The 17581-nt window shown below is 40.2% G+C and overlaps 1 long non-coding RNA gene across 1 annotated transcript in view; it reads left to right on the forward strand.

Moving 5' to 3' along the window:
* LOC126637926 (uncharacterized) overlaps positions 1-17581 on the forward strand; it is an 85561-nt gene that overhangs the window by 55700 nt on the left and 12280 nt on the right. The window contains exon 8 of the long non-coding RNA XR_007628466.1: positions 6690-6787. This is a non-coding gene — a long non-coding RNA (uncharacterized LOC126637926). The remainder of the gene's footprint in view (positions 1-6689; positions 6788-17581) is intronic.

A 17581-nucleotide genomic window follows, 5' to 3' on the forward strand; every position in this document is an offset into this window, starting at 1 on the left:
ACACAGAAGGAGCGACAGCAGTGCTGACTGAGGTGTGTCCTCAGTGTCCTTGCTGGGGTGCCCGTGAGGGGCTGCCAGTCAGGGAGCCCCTGGCACTGTGGGAGGAGAAAAGGGAAGGGTAATTCCCTTGCAACTCAGAAAATGGCACTGGCATCATTTTTTTCTGGCAGTCTCTGAACTCCACCTTGGGAGTGATCCATGGCTTGTAAATTGATGCTTGTATCAATGTGCTTACGAGGTTGAGGGCTCTGAAGAGCTGTCACACATACCAGTTTTTGAGTGTTTATGAGGTTATTTAGAAGTGATGTGTATTTGCAATAATCAAATGACAGAGTGATATGCTGTGTACTCTAGGAGCAACCAGGCTGGGAAACTGGTGGAAGAGATATTTTGGGTATGAGAAAACATCTTGAATTGTTGCAGGAATGAGCCTAAAACCCAACAGTCAAAAGTTTTGGAGATCTAGACTCTAGTGGTATGCCTTGGCTTTGATTCTTCCTTTTTTTCTTCCTAATAAGCCAGGAGAATTCTGAGAATTTTAGAGGATGAGGGAAACCCCAAAGCATGAGAAAAGTGTAAGTGTTGTATGTACCTTTTTAAAAGGAAAAAACCAAGGGTTTATGAATTCATAAACCAGTCAGCCCAATCAATATGTCTGGAAATACACTGGAACAAACCTTAAAAAAAAACAACCCACAAATCTTTCTATCTATTCTGATGATAAGAAGGTTCTAAAAGATAGCATAACATTGAAGTGATTTGTTCTTAGCCAATCCATCTGATTTCTTTCTCTGAAAGAATAACTGGCCTGGGGAGAGGGGTAAGATGTTGATGAATTATCCTGATTTCAGCTTTTGGGTTTGTCACACATAATGTCCTTGTGGAAAAAAAAAAATCCAGTGGAGTGTGCACAGCTAAGGAACTTCACAGGGCACCATATTTTACATATCAAGAAGACATATTAAATTGAGTGGAGTGTGACAGGAAAATCTGAAATTTATAGAACATGATCTATGAGGAAAAGTTGTGGGAACTGATAAACCTACAGAGAAATCACTGTGATAGTCTTTCCAATATGAGAAAGTTACGCAAAGGCTGGTGCTTATTGTTCTCTCTCCACTTGAGGGAATTCAAAAGAAACCAATTTAATTTTCAGCCAAGATGCATTAGGATGACTGGAAGGAAAACTTTGTAACCACAAAGGGAATTGAGTAATGATGCAGACTTCATCAGAGCGTTTCCAGAACAGGGTAGACAGATGTTAAGGGGGGTCTGGCACTACTAACGATTCCAAGGCTGGGGAGGTCCTGCCCAGGCCTGGGTTATTACCTGGGAAAAGCAACCCAAGAGGAAAGAGTAAAAGCTACTGCCAAGAGACTAAGAATGAACAGTGGTTTTATCAGATGGTGATAAATAGCTCTTTCTCAGAGATGGAGATGATATTACTTTCTAAAAAAAGAAAATAAAGTTCAAAAATAAGGTTCTTTCATCTTGAATTGATGGTGATATATACATTTTAATATATATGTAGGAAAACACAATGTAAAATGTTATAAAGACACAGCATACTTCTGATAGTCTATCACAGTCTGTTTATATATTGTCATAATAGCCCTAACTTCTTATTTTAAACATCAGTTACACTGTGATCTAATAAAAGATTAGCGTTGTCTGAAGTAACTTTTACTAGATTTACATACAGTTTTAGTTCACATACAAATTTTTGAAGGCCTCCTGAGAACTTAAAGTAATAGGACAGGAGAGAATGATGCAGAATTCATTTTAATTTGCTTGTCTTGGAATGCCCTTTGCTGTTTATATTACAGATTTCAATATACATCTCAGAGGATCAGAGCAAGTATAAATATCTATACCAGTTTAAAAATGTACCATTTTTAGAACCTGTCATATATTTTCTGGTAAGGCATGCTATTTATCATCTTCTGAGGACCATTTTTCTTAGAAATATGTAAAAGCATATATACAGCTAATGTACAGGATCCCAAAAGCTGTAGCTGGAAACATAAATTAAGCCCAAAGTGCTCAATTTTAAATGCATCTTGCTTTTCTGCAGCACTTGGCTGTCTGGATCTCAAAGTGCTGTCAAATTTGAATGAGATGAGTTTCACAAAGTTCCAAGGAAGGGTATAGCTATTATTTGGTTTATGTCCATTATTTCATAACATCATCCTCCTGAGAAAATGCTGGTATTAAGATTACTGCCCACCTTGCTTCTGAAGCTCAAACTGAAAATCTGGTTATCTGCTTAAGGTCATTTAAAAGTATATTCTCTTTCTTCCCCCACCTACTTACCTTCTGTAACTTCTAGTACTGAAAAACAGCAGCAGAACGACATTAGTATTGTAATTTTTGGTGCACAGAGACTTTAGCAGTTCTTAGTCTCTCTTAATGAGTCTTTAGGTATTCTGAGAACCATACCCAAATGATAGGTATTGGGGAATTACTCATTTGGAGGATATTACCTTGGTGTGCTGCCACTTGGCTACTCTCATTTCCAGTTGCTCATCAGCAGTGCCCTGTCTGCAAGTCACATCTGAGCTGACTTTAAAAGTTGTATCAATAACAGTAAGCAGAAACACATGAAAGGAAGCATAAATTACTGGTAATGGTGGTGCTCAGGAGTGGTAAACTTTTAGGTCATTTACCTAAACAGTTAAACTTCTGTAAGCTAAAAAGTAAGGAAAGCTCACCTAGTCCAAAACATCTCATTTTTTTCTTTCATAAAAGCATTTGTTTACTTTTTTATACTCCATTTTTGGTGCCATAAAGGTCATCTGTGTTAAGTGTGTTGAGATCCTCAGCAGCCAAAATGTATTAGAGCTGCCACTAAGTTGATTAAATTGACTAAAACCACGGCAAAAATGGCTGGTAGACCACTAGCACGGGGTTCTTTTATGCTATGCTACAGTTCTTAAACAGTTAAGAAAAGCAATTAGCATCGAGCAAGCATACAATACCATTTTGTTCTGTAATTCTACCTGTCACTTTTTTATTTCCCATTTCATTCTCATCTTTCTTCATAATTGGATACAAAAATACTAAGCTGTAACTACTTGTGCAAAGAAAGATGAGAGGCAGACCCTGAGCAGATCAGCGTGTGCGTCAGAAGCTGCACATTATGAAAATCCAAAATCAGTTGGAAAGTGATGATTCAACCAATAATATACAGTGTGATAAATGTCACAAACTGAGGAGCCAGAAAGCTGAGTTGTGTGGCTGAACCGCTCTGATAGTCACTGTTTTTCACAGACCAGTGCTTGCACATCTGTACTGGGAAGTGTCTGTTGAGGAAACAGCACCAGCCATAAAATACTCAGCAATGTCCTGTATGTAACAATGAAGATTTGAAGGCAAGGACACCTGGTTGTGCATTTAATTCTTTTTGCTTTATTAAGAACTTGAACAACAACGAAAAGCAGGTGGACAGGGCAACTGATGTAAGGTCTCCTTTGGCAGAGATTGCATTCCAGCAGTGGGTGCTTCTGCTCAGCCCTCCCCTGGATTCACTGAGATGTCGCTGTAGCTGGTAGAATTCAGGGATGGAGGCCAACAGGGAAGTTGTTATTGCATCCAGAGAAAACAAATGTCTGTGTCTTGTTACACAAATTAAGAGCCTCAGTTTCACCATGTTCCTTCAGGTGCTGCCTGGCAATAGGTGCTGTGTTTGGTACCACAAAGTCTGTTATTTTGGTGGAATAGCTGCTCTGAAAGATTTAACAAAATTAGAAGTTGAATCTTTGGGTTGAATCGATGGGATTTTGCACCCTCTACCCCTTATGTAGTGTGGCATTTGGGAGTTTCTGCATTTTCCATGATACCAGACTTGATGTTGCTTTTTCTTTCTGACTTGCAATATCTCTGGATCATTTCTACTTTACTTAGAGCACTGAATTTGTTCTTTCCCATTTATTCTTAAACTTCACCTCTGCCAGAGAACTTCATGGGACTGAACGAGGAGATGCTTTCCCACCATCAGGATGGAAAGTGGTTTATCCCAAATCCATCTTTGCCTTATGACAAACCTCTCTTCTGAGGTTTAAAGCAATGTCCACATGCTAAGTCTGCACTTTGGGTGATAAGATTTCCTTCATTGTCTTTTCTTGCATTTTTGAAGTGTCTAAAGGAATCAAAAAGAATAATAAAAATAGCCAGTAATTTATGCCTACGTCCGGATAGCCTGACTCTACAATTGCTCATGTATTTTTTTGGAGGTGATTCACTTCTAGAATTTCTTTGACCCCTTAGCCAGAAGTCTAATAAAGGAGGGACAGACTGACATAGTCGTAGGCACAGCTCAAGGTCAGTGTAATTAATAATTTTCATATGCAGCTTTTAATTTGAAGAACTTGAGGGGTAGAATCCCAGTTTATCCAAAGCATATAACTCAAGTGTACAAAGTCAGGAGGCAGCTGCCAGAGTTAAGGTCAAGAATGCACCTGTAGTGTTTTTCTGAACTGGGGAACACTCTTTTCCCCTAATAATATAACGTTTTGCACAACCCAAACATGTAGGTCAAGAGGTCAGAAAATTAGCACCAGTTATAACACTCTTGTAAAGGTGGGGGGTGGGTGAAAACAAAACCTAAAACCATTCATACGTTTTAAATGGTTTCCCTTCCCTCCATTCATGCAATGATACAGAACAGCTGGTCATGAAACCTGGCTGCGTATTTGTTAAATGGGAACAGATTACTAAATCAAATTTGTTGACCAATTTTCAAGTATGTGGCCTTGAGATATTAAAAAAAAAAAAAAAAAAAAAAAAAAAAAAAAAAAAAAAAAAAAAAAAAAAAAGGTTTAGCATTGCCCAAAGAGAGAAGGGGGTAACAGGCCAGGGATACGAACATTTCATACTGGTGGGATTTGGTGGGTGGGTGGGAGAGGGAATCTAATCGCTAACTTTCGCGTGAGTACCCAGCTAAAACCTCAGGGAATTTTATATAGTGCATGTTGTCAGTATTTTAATCATCCACAGCTGTCAAAACTCTTGTAACCCGCCTCTTCTATTTAAAATGTGTCTTCTAGGCATAAAATAATTAAAGGTGCAGGACCATAAGGTAGGCTCAGAGCCGCTGCAATGTGACAAAACTCCACATATGAAAGGCATTATTTCAGGAAGTTTTAAATATAAATTTTGTTTTGTCAGAAGGCTGCAGGGCACACATTTTCTATACTGTCAAGCTTGATAGTAACAATATTTATATTTCAAATAAAAAGATTAAATTGCAGTCTTATGTGTTTCTGGTTTTCACATAGTTTTTACCAGTGTATCATAGTGTTCCATATCAGTGTGTCATCGAAACTTTTTTTTTTGCTGACACCAGTTTTGCTTTATTGTAATATTAAGTCTTGTACTGTCAGTCCCTGAATTGAAATAATGAGGGCAGACAGTAGTTTAGTTGACTAGCCTATATCTTCCCTTTCCTCACCCACCCTAAAAAAATCCCCTGAAAACAACACAAATTAAAAATTAATTCATTGAAAAAGGCAATTGTAAAGACAGAGGTTTGGAGCCTATTAATATAAAATGGCTTTTTGTGTGTGTGTGTGTGTTCTTGTGCAACCTTGTGTTTGCTCTGTGTCCTCCTGATGTCCAAGAGCCCACCTTGCAGACTGGCCTTCATGTGCCCACCAAATGCATGTGTACTTCACAAAAGGATCAAAGCTTAGTGGGGAACAGAGATGGGAGAGGAGGGGAGGGCAGCGTAATTTCTGAATATTTTTATCTTTATTTGTTTGTTTTTAATATTAAAAGAACTAACCCAAAGAATGAGTGTCTTGGCCGTTTTGAGCTGTCTGGTTGGCAGGGCTTTTGTGCCACTGCTTGTTAGCTGTTGGTTTTGAACTTTCAGCCAGTGCCCATGGGCTCCTCGTTCTTCATTGTTCAGAGCTTGGAGTCCCACGAGCTGGAGTCCCAGGGTTGGGCTGGTGCTGTCTGTGCAGCATCAGGGCTTGACAGAACAATGGGGAGGAATAAGGAGAGGGCTCATGTTGGAACTGCCAAGTTGGAGTCACTGACCCAGCCAGCTGGGGCTGGGTTTGCTCCTTTTGGGTTGAAATGTGAACATTTAATCTGTGGCACTTTGGAACTGTCAAAGACTTTCTGTGCTGATTGATTCCCTGGGTTCTACCTCTGCATGATGGTGAGGATTTTTCTCCCAATGTCAGACAGTGCTGTTTGGTGTGTAACAGTTTCTCTGACCGTGGTGTGCTTGATGAACTGGGTTAATCAGAGAAGTTATTCAAAATTTGGGTGTTACACTAACTCCTCCAGAATTGCTATCAGCTTAGGTGTGATATGGGCTTGATTCTTCTCTTTGTCTTGCTGCTTATTGGCACTTCTGTCACTTTAGGCCTTTAGTCTGCCATTTGGCCAGTCATTATTTTATAATAATAAGATTTTTTTACAATGAGAAGGTTTCACTGAAGAACAGACTTGCCTTTTCCATGTATACATCCATGTCTCTGTACACCAAGCTCCTAAATGCTTTACAAAAGAGCCTGCAGGATTAATCAAAATGGGAACAATAGGGGAAGATATTTAAAAGTAAAGTTGTGTACAAATGGAAGGCTTTTGCATGTAACAGGGGACAACAGGTGGCATTACCCATTTTGTGCTCACAGTCTGATCTCAGTTAACATCCCCAACTGCATTTTTTTTTTCTTCAGTTTGGAGCTGATGGATGTACAAATCAGGCCATAGCAGCACACGCAGCTCAGATGAGGGAGCCCTATTCCGATGGAAACATCTGGTTTCATTACACCAGGTAACACCTGCATAAAATTACATCTGTGTGGAAAGTCCTTTAACAGAATTTAGTAATTAAAGTGAGGCAATCTAATCAAAGAAAGGCATGGAGAAGGTGATACATGAAGTTTTGTTCTCTGCCATGTAAATAAACTGCATTAGTATATTGGGTCTTGAAAGAAACAGTTAACATCAACAGCTTGCAACTGAACAGATTTCATGTTAAAAACAGCCTTCCATACTATATCCCCAATATATATTCTGATCTTCCAAACAGATCTCCAGGGTGCTGTTTGGATTTATTGCACTTAATAGCATATTGTTTGGAGTGTACAATGTGAGGGTCCGACTGAGTTTTACTAGGGTATTCTGTGTCTCAATTTCCTTTCAATATGTAACTGTGTCCTTTTCAAACTGTGCTTTAAAGCCTTGTGCAGTCTTTGTTCTATGCCTTATCAACTGGTTTTTAAAAGGTCAAGGCTAACCTAGACCTGAGCATCAGCAAGGAGCTCCCTCAGTGCAGGGACACAGAGCCTGGGGGCTTCTCTGCATGTTGTCTCTGTGCACTGTGCTGTGTCTGAGCCTGGAACCAGCTCAAAGTGGAATTTCTGGAATTGATTCTTGGTTCTCTTGTTGATTCTCAGGAAAGGAGATGGTTCCTCTCTCTTGGAGTAGGTTCTGTGTTAGCCCTACATAGTGTACAGGCACTTCTGGCTTTGTTTGTGTGATATTTTACCATCTGGCAGTGTCACCTGGAAGGCATAAATAAAGCCATTGTTTCACGGGTTGTATCAGGGGCTGCGTATATTTTTCTTGTCAGAAAGTATAGAATAACAGATCCAGCAGAAATCACAAAAAAAACTGCTGCTACTGTTAGAAACCGATAAAGGACAACAAGGTTAACACTCCCAGCTTTAGGGTGAGTTCCAGCAATTCTTCATGGAGCTGACTGACATTTTTTCCCCATACTGTTTTTCTCTGAAAGCTGACTTTTTTGGCCAGAGTGGGAAAAAAAAAGAAAAATTACATGCAAAATTTTCATCTTGATAATAAATGCCCTTGCCAAAATTAATAAGTTTTCCAGACCATCCCTGGAGAAAGAATAGTCCTTGGAGCATAGCTGGAAGTCAAGGGCTCATCTTGGAAACCGGCCTTTTGGTAGAGTGTTTCCTTGTCTGCTTCTGGAACAGCACACTGCTAATCACCTGACCTTTGAGCAAATGCAGCTGATTTGTTCGGGCACTTTCATCCATGTTAATCCAGATGTGCCTTTTAAAGCCATGTTCCTCCTGTTGATCGATTGGTGTTCTCAGAATCCCTTTCTCTGTGCATGTGCCCTCAGGGATGGGCCACAGAGCAGTGCAGGGTTTGGGTGAGCCGGGAGGGAGAGGTGAACTCGGGGGCTGAAAGGTCGCCTTGTCAGAAGCAGTCTCCTGTTCGAAAGGGGAATGTTTTAAACTGGTTGCCTGTGCTGATTGCTGCTGCTGCTCCCTTCTGCTGCAAGCTGAGGCCCAAACACGTCTTTTCATGTAAGCTGGGTTTAGAGATGGGGACTAGAGCCAGGAGCAACTTGCGATGTCTCTCTTGCACAAGCGCTTTCAACGTGAGGCCATTTAATGCTTCAATCCCAGAGTCAAGAGAGTGCATGAAATTGTGGCTCCACAATACCCACAAAAGTCTTTCCCTCCTTCTTCAGCATCTGTAAATACAGTTGAGATAGTGTTTGCTTGCTGTTTACAAAGGCCAAAAAAAAAATGATAAGAAAAACAAAGGAGGCAGCAGCAGTAAACTTTCTACAGAGCTTTAGCCTACCAAAGATTTAAAGGATTGACATTTGCATTACATTTTTCCCCCACCCAGTCTTCCTCATTAGCTGGATATCTTTATTCTCTAAATATTTACCACCTAAACCAAATTTACAGTTTAATTTGCTGCATAAAATCATTTATTGACTGATAAAGCTCATTACTAAGGCCTAGCCCAAGCTGTAGCCTGCCATGACAGTTTTAATTCTTGTAGCAGCAGGCTACTGCAAGAGAAAAACAATCCTGTCACGTTAACGGCAGGGGTCTAAATTATTCAAATACACTAAATCCTCCCAGAACAGTTCCCCTGCCCATAATTTGTCTTTTCTCGCCCACAATTAACTAGCAATATTCAAAGTTAACAATGCCAACTCTTTTGAAATCTCAAGGAAAATGGAAATATATATATACAGCAAATGTTCTTAGAGAGGAATACATTAAAAGACCAACGCTGGGAGACTTCTAGGGAATGTAATCAGTTAAGTGGACCCACTGCTTTCTCTTGTTAGAGAAGAAATTTGCTGGATATTTGTGTGTGTACAGATGGATTTGATACTGAGTTCTAGTAGTCAGGTGGCATAGATTCATGGCTATTTACTCCTGCCAATGGCCTCTTCTATGGCACTCCTGATAGCAGATGTTTGTCAGTTCTATTGAACTCAGAGCATGAGTTTTGTCTTCCATCTCCCCTCTTCTAACAGAGCTTTTGCTGTCTTCATGATTATGAGTTATTGTAAATAATTTCAGTACTAATATAAAGTACTGGGGCAAAACCATGTAATTTACTATGAAAACAGTGAAGACTGAGAGATACAAGTGGAGATTGCTGGTGCAGCTCATCTTGCAAAAGCTGAAGGTCTGAATCTGTCCCAGGTGGGAGCCTCAGAGCTTCCTTTCCAAGTGAGCTCACAGAATTTAGACTGGCAGGTGGTCTTTATACAGTTCTCCAGTTAGAGCAAATTACAAAGTCAAGACAAACTGAGACTGTTCCAATCTGCTTTTATTGTTGACTCACTGTCCAGTCTGGTTTCAGTCCTCTGCATATTGCAGAATAGGGACTTGATATTTTCATAATTTGTCCTTTCTTACCAGCTCTATTAGGTGATGGACCCTCTCCTGCATCCACAAATAGCCACTGAACAATGCAGGGTGTGAGACCACTCCAGTGATGATGAGGAGTAGCTATAATTGCCTGTAAGGGACAAAGAGTTTCATTCCACAGAGGGCAATCCAATTCAGGTTTGTCTTTCCGTGTGTGTGACAACCACAGCCCATACATCATAGTCAGTGATGGGCAATAATAAAGTCTTTAGCATTCAGGTGTCTCATATAAATATGGCTTCTACATAGCACTTTACACTCTTTCAGAACTGTAAGTCCATATTTCCCTTGTCCAATTCATTTTCCACCTTCAATTTCTGTGGCAGTTCCAGTGCAGAATAACTTCTTGTGCAGGCCTTCAAAGTGAAAATGATGGCTCCAATTTGTGACCAAATAGCTTTGACATTGTCTGTACGTTTGCTTGAGTTTATAAAAGACTTTGGTTTTCTTATTTAATCCTTTGATGTCAGAGCAGTCTGAAAAATCAGTAATTCTTTCTGGTGTGCCCTTAGTGACAATTTTAACTCTCCCATGAAATTCTCAGTTTTTAAACTCATAATGTGTCTTTTTATCCCTTCGATAGCACACAGAGTGCTTTAATGCTGTGAAATCTTAGATCTCTGGAAAAGTGCATAAAGATAGGATGAAGCTAAAATATATGAAAAGAATATGGGAGATTGTGCATTATTTGCTGCTCATCTATATCAGCACTTCACAAGATGTGGGCCACAGTCCCTCTGGTGATGATCTGCCAAATGTCTGAAGTTCCCCTTTATTCCCATTTACTTCTAAAGGTATCTGTGTTTCTAGTCCAGTCTCTGGGTGGTGGTTGAGTGGGCAGTAGCAGCTGCTGGATTGATATGTCTTTATTTGATCTGATATCTATAGTGGGGACTGTGTGTGCTGCAGGAACAGAGGGTACTATAGAAGGTTATGTATATGCTTTCTAAGTAGCCACAATCTTTCCTATTCATACACCCATAGCAGTGGAACTGGACTTTGACTCCTAAAGCATGTGCTCTGCTGCTGAAGATAAAAGGGAATTATCAGGAGGAGTGAGGCTCCTACCAAGTTTGGATTGGCAACGCTAGGACTGATCTCTGTGATATGTTCTTGCGTGTGTGCTCTCCCTGTGGGCTCTACGTGCTGGGATTCAGCCTGGTACCTGAGAGCAGTGAAGGTGACTGCTCGTGGTGATGCTTTGGCCCAGGAGCCATGGGCAGTGTTAGATGTGCATTTGTGCTGCACTCTTCTTCCACACTTTCAGTGTCCTCTTCTGTCCTGCTGACATGCAGCCTTTGCAGCTAAATCCATCCTTTGTTGTTTAAACAAAACTGTGATGGATAAATGTCGACAATAATCCACGGCGAACTGTGTTGTTTTTTTCTTTCATAATGAAGAAAATTTTAAAGCATCACCTTTCTCCCACAGGAGTTATCCATGTTCTTGGAAGATTACTTAACACCCTCCTCTGTTTGCATTATTTATGTGCCGTCTTTTTGACGGGTTTCTCATTTCATCTTTCTGGAATGCATGTGGTGGCATCAATTTGCTCTTTAATAGTTTTATGTTAAAGAATGAGTAGACCTTAGGCATCTCTGAAACCAGGTACCTTGTTTAACCACCTTGGTTCAAGTTTTATCAGAAGACATTTTATTCAGGATTTCTGAGGTATCCTTCTGGCTTAGAGTACTCTGGGGTGGCTTGCAGGTAGAGCCTATTTAGAATTTCTTACCTCCTTAATTCCTCTTGCTATAGGATCTCAGTCATTTCTGCTTCTACGATGTCAGACCCCAGGGCAGTCACCGGAGGGTTTAGTTTGTCCCCGGATAAAAAGAAGCATCTGTACCACTGCATCTGAGCATTTCACCTGTGCAGTGTCACTGGCCTCCACTGTGTTTGGAGTCGATGGATCGGATGCTCCCTGGCGTGAATCGATGGGACCGCGGCGGGTTCAGTAGAGCTGTGCTGATTTGCACCGCCTTGAGACCCGGTGATGCAATCCCAGATCAGTCATTTTGAGCTCCCTTTTTGACCATCTGCCCCTGGTTGTCGTAGGCTGGAACGAAGCCGTGGGGAACTTGACCTGTGCTTGTTTATTCCGAACGTGCCCACAACTGCAATAAAACCTCGCTGCTCCGAACATGCCGTTCCAGCTCCTCTGTGTGTCTGAGGCTTGGAGGCTGAAGCTGGTTAATTGTGGCAAATGTGGTTTTCTGGGACATCTAAGGGTTATGTCACTTTTCTAAAAATCTCTTTGATCTTGAATCAAAAGAAGGGGGTGGGTTTTTAACGTCATCTTAACTGTGTGGCTTTTACAAATTAAAAACCTACTTGAAATTGGTTATACAATATGCGCTTGTGTTTCTCTAAGACTGATGAGACCACCTTTGACTCTAAGCTGCTTTTTCTAGCAGATCATCAGGAAAACTCTGGTAATGAACAGTTAGGAGAAGCTAGAGGGAGCTTTTGAAATAAGAACTGTGCATTTCTCTGTATTTTGCGAGCCAAGGCTTTAATTTACAGTGAGCACAATAAGGGCAGAAATGAAGCTGCTCGTGTGCCATCTCATGTCAGTAAGCAACGTAGTAGAATGAAATACATATTTATTCTGTCCTTATCACTAAAATCATCACAGTTGTAAGTAATGAGTGTCTAGAATCTGAACCATATCCCACTGATTTGGCCAGAATCTTGAAAATCACTGACTTTTGATTAAACTGCCTGTGTCTTATTACCTTGTAGCTCTGTAAGCATTTACAGAATCTCGGGACTTTTTTCTCAGTTGTTTGCACCTTACACACCCATTTCTGTGTGCTGTGAGCTGGGGCCATGTGTTAGAGAATGGCTTTGAATTAATGGAGCCTTTCTTATAGATCTGACAGACTTAACTACAGCAAATGCAAGCCTACTGAGTATTTCTTTTGCCATATTTCTGTGTATATTCCTTTGGAGTAGTGTGAGGACTTCAAAACATCTCTGAAATAAAAGTAGAAAACTACTTGTCTAAGTTATGTAATGGATTTTGCATTTTGTTTACTAATGGGTGAAATGTCTAACGTGGTTTTGTCTTTATCCAGTTTGAAAATAGTGTTTTGGCTCTCAAGTACCTGATAAAACAGGCACAAATAGAGCTTATGTTGCCCAAATTAAGCTTTTGCTGTCATAATTTTGTGGTAGGAAAGACACTGATGAATTCCTGTTTTCTAGAAAAAAGTGTTGGGTGTTTCAAGTAGTTGGCTAAATCTATCAGAGTTTTGAAACAGAAGAAAAATAAGCTTTCCTTGAACAGTAATACTTATCACTGCCCCCACTGTCTGGATTAAACCAAAGCAAAGGCGTTGGTGGCACCCAGCTTTGTGTAATACTTGGTTTTTTTTGCGAAAGAAATGAGATGTCTAATTGTGTTTATTCAGATGATAGTATGCTAGTCTGTTCTAAGCATAACTGATCATCGTTGCTTGTGGGTAAGTTACTTGCCAAAATACCTGCAAGACATTAAAATATTATAGCCTTATTTTATTTGGTTTCATTGTGGGTACTCTGTTCACAATCACTGTATATATTTAATTTATTTTAAGTATATATACAAGACAGAAAGATTGCCAGTTCTTTGGTACAACCAGTTTTTTGAGGGTTAAATAAAAACAATTTTAAGGGACTCTATTTTCCATGAGACAAACTCCCCAGCTTCTGGAAAAAATCCATCTTTTCATCAGGGCTTTGGTTTAGCCACCCAGAATGACTAGTTAGTAATGGCAAATTTAAGCAGCTGGATTAAAAAAAACAAAGTTTAGAAACCAATGGCAACCAGTATTCTTCTGGGCTCTTTTGCAAATGCGACTGTTTGTTTTAAAGGCCAAGCAGGAACCGTTTTGAACATCTGCCCTGGTTCTTTGCTCCGTTTGTTAATGTGGGAAAGTAGAGGACCTGGCTCTGCACCACTCCTAGTGCCAAAAACCTCCTGATCTTCCACTGCTTGGGAGCTGAGCTGTAGGCACCAAGTGGTGTTGAGATAAATGCCCCAGAGCAACTGCCATGATCTCATTTTGTCTCTATTCGTATGACATACACTTGTTGGCTCCTGAAACCCTATTTGACTCAAGGCTACTGTATACATCTCATTTCTTTTATCTGAGCTTTTAAAAGGCTCATCTGATAAGGTCTGAGTAGCTTATGTGCACATCTACTTTAGTACACCTAAAGCTTAATTCTCTCTGTCCTAAATGGAACTTTTCTGCCGTTTCGTTCGAAAGCTACTTTGTAAGGAAGTTGGTCTTCTGTTCCTATTATTAAATACATGTGAATCTTTGGGGGCACATCACAGAGATTTGAGTTTTTCTTGTGTTGAATTCTGCTCTTGGATACAAATGTACAATTCCCAGAGTGATCTGCAGAGAATTAATCTGTCATTAGCAATATTGGGTGTAGTGCATCTAATTCCCATGCACCACCCTGAAAATTTCCACCACCCCCACAAATGGCAAAGAAAAAGAGGACTATTCCATTTATTCTTTTTTATATGTAAATGAGACTTAAAATAATTGTTTGATAATGACATGGGTTTTTTTGTTGTTGTTTGGAAATATCTCTTGACAATAATTTATCCTGCAATTATTGTTGCTTAGTCCTATCCTTATAATTAAGGCCAAGAAAGTGTTGTTCATCACCTCATTAAATGCTTTCTCTTTCAGGATGCCTGACTCCCTTTAACACAGCCAAGAGCTGATAAAGCCACTTGTATGCAGAGCTGGCTGCCTGTAGATCTTTGATCTTTTTTTTCCCCCCTTCTTCAAGAATATGACTTTGTGAAGTAGTTGGTGCTGCAGTTTCAGTTTGTTGTTTTAAACAGTTCAGTTGCTATAAATACTCATTCACTTTGATTTTCAATTGCCCTTGTAAGACAATTGTTTTTTTGTTGCATTCCCGCTGAATAGATAGCCTGCCTGCCGTTTCCTTTTTTTAATTTGTGATTAAAATATAACCCTCTTTTTAAGCTTTTCCACAGCTCACTTCTTCCTGAAAAGGGGAAATTTCAGGTCTAACCAGTGCTAATGACTGAAGAATTCTTTGCACTTGTGTTATGCATTTCCCTTGGTTTTAATGATGGGAAAAGCGGTGAAGGAAATGTCCTGACTGAGGCTGTGCAGGAAATCAGAAACATCTCCTAGACCTTTGTTAGTATTATTTGACAGAAATATCACTTCACTCTGTTGTACTTTCCCCTCCTTTCTGCATTTTTTTGCATTGAATGTACTGTGGTTCCAAGAAATCTTCTAGAACCTTTTCTGTTTTCTGAGGTATCAATGGCCATGCTCCTGTAGGGATTCATCCTCCTGTGAATACCTTTGTGCACCTTGAATCCTCTGTCATCACTGAGGCGAGAGGTTGTGGAAACCTTAGCCAAAGGCTGAAGAAGGGAAATTTTAGATATTTTTAAAACTCAAGTACCTTAAAGGTCCTTATGACCTTCCATCCCCAAAAGAAGCTCTCAGTTGTGTATCTAATGCTGTAATGCACATCTTTCCAAGCTCTATCAGTTATATTTTCAATAGTATTATGCTTTATGATAAAGGAGTTCTTCGCTCTTTCATGGATAAAGATGAGGAACAAAATGACAACCTTCATGAAACTCTGGAAGAAGAAGAGAATGGTGCATCCTCTTGCTCTTTCCTGGTGTGTTCACATTTCTTTTGTTTCATTCCTTGCATGGTGATTTTCATTCTGGAGCTCCTTTTTGTCTGTTTCCCCACAGCTTCTCCCAGATGGAGCAAAGACCTTTAAAAATCTGAGGGACACACAAATGACAGAACCTGAATTAGGAGGAGGCTGCACCTTCCCAGTTGTGCCAACATCCCATTTGTGAACAGAGGCTTTGAACACATGCCACATAAGGTGTGTGTACATATAAATGGGTGTGGGGAATGAAGTGCCCTCCTCTGGGACATTTCCACTTCCAGACAGTTTAATAACAGAAGCTGAGATTCCTCCTTACACCTCTGCTCCAGCTTATCCCATGGTAAGATAAAGTAACAGCCAGTGAATTAATAAGCCCCTGGTGCTTCAAATACACTTTTTTATTTGGGAAATGCCAGTGTAGTACACTGGCAATCATTTATTGAGTGTTATTCAACGCTGTGTATAACTTTCATCTGCGTCATTAAAATTGCTTATCAATGACAAAGAATACAAAGCCAGCAGCACAGGATTAGGATCATGAGTCATCTTTCAGTTTCCAAGGGGCTTGTCACCCACCCAGGTTCACTTTCTGGTTCAGGGATTTTGACAAATTAGGGCCTAATAGCTGGGTGGAGCGGAGGGATTATTTCAGTAGCGATGAGTGCAGGTAGGGAAACTCCTGAAACCAAAAGGAACGGCAGACATTCCTGTGCTAGGCCACTTAACTGATTAAAATGACCCAATGATTCACTTAAATAAGAGTTTACTTGCTCAGGCTTGAAGTGCCTAGTAGTAGTTGATGTTGACTATTTGTTTAATCTAATATAAGTGACTTTCAGTGTTAGCGTGGACATCTGTGTTTATACCTGAAGGACTGCTGTTTAAAATAAGAGTTTAAATTAAACACCACAACTTTCCTTCTTATGCAGAGGAGTCTTTGCGTAAAGAAGGCTTGAATGTTTCTTCTGCTTTAATAACATGCAGACTTGGTGGGAGGGAATAAAGTGAGATTAAAGTGGATAGAAGAGAGGCCTCTTTTTTTTGTGCTGAAGTGTCTTGCCATCAGCTGCCATTTATCCCAGGAGAGGTTTGTGTTCACAGCTTCTCGTGATGGTCCTCTGCTGTACAATTAAGAGCTTCTGCATTCATGCAGCAGTTGAAGGTGTTCAAGGAGGAAAGTCTGCTGGGAATTATTGTTAAATATGAAGTCCCCACTTGGACCAGGTGACTTCAGCAGTTGGGCACTGTTGGTCCAGTCTCGTAGATGTCAATGATCCACATGGTGCTGCTCTGCCTCTTACAGTATCCTGTGTCCCAGATATTCCCTGAATAATGCCTTTGGTCCTCAGGTTATCAATTGTGAGAAATTTCAAAATCTCTCTTAACCAGGATTAGTACAGCTAAGGGCATATTTGCCAAGGTTCTGTTTTGAAGCGAGTTTACAAATAAGGTTGAAGGCAAGATTTAGTCTCCGTGGTAATCTGTGACTTCCATGGTGTCCCACCAACTTATTTTATTTAAACCATTGAAGATTATTAAAAGAGTTGAGGCTTTTAGTGTGATCACTGTGGACTGCACTGGAGCTAAAATTCTGGTGGCAAAATTCCTGAGCTAACTGGTTTGCACTTGCAAGTTAAATTTTAAAAACCATTATGATGATTAATCCTGGCTAATTATTGTTGTCATGAACACTAAACCAAATGTGGGGCCTCCAGACTGTCTCATGTCATGCTGCCTCATTGATTATTTTGTTCCCTCCTTGAAATATGTTGTTCTGGGAACCGTAGCAGACTACAACCTTCATGGCATGTCCTCAAGTGCTCCTGGAGTTAAACATCAATTTCTATTTACGTTTAGTGGAAAAAAAATAATAAAAGAAACGGAAGGTCCAAAAAGAGAATAAACATAACCATCTAGGATTCCAAAGTCTGGATCCCATGGTGCTTGTGACTTATGTAGTTTGTGGCTTGTGGCATGGCTGGTATACTTCTTCTGTGCAGAGAGAGCTGGGTAAGGCTCAGGCTGAAGTCTCAGTTTGCTGTTTCCTGCCTTGGTCAAAGGAGCTGATACTGTAGTGGAGAACAAGCCATTCCTTGAGCTGCAGAGATGTCATCCAAGAGCTCCAGAAAGAACAAATAAGCTTTCCTGTAATGCACTGATGTTATCCTAACAGACTAGTTTTCTTTGATGACTTGAAACAATATTCCTTTCTCATTTCCCTTCTTTTT

This window comes from Myiozetetes cayanensis, unplaced genomic scaffold (genome assembly GCF_022539395.1).
Source record: "Myiozetetes cayanensis isolate MyiCay16 unplaced genomic scaffold, myiCay2020 scf16, whole genome shotgun sequence".
In the NCBI taxonomy this organism is placed as follows: domain Eukaryota; kingdom Metazoa; phylum Chordata; class Aves; order Passeriformes; family Tyrannidae; genus Myiozetetes; species Myiozetetes cayanensis.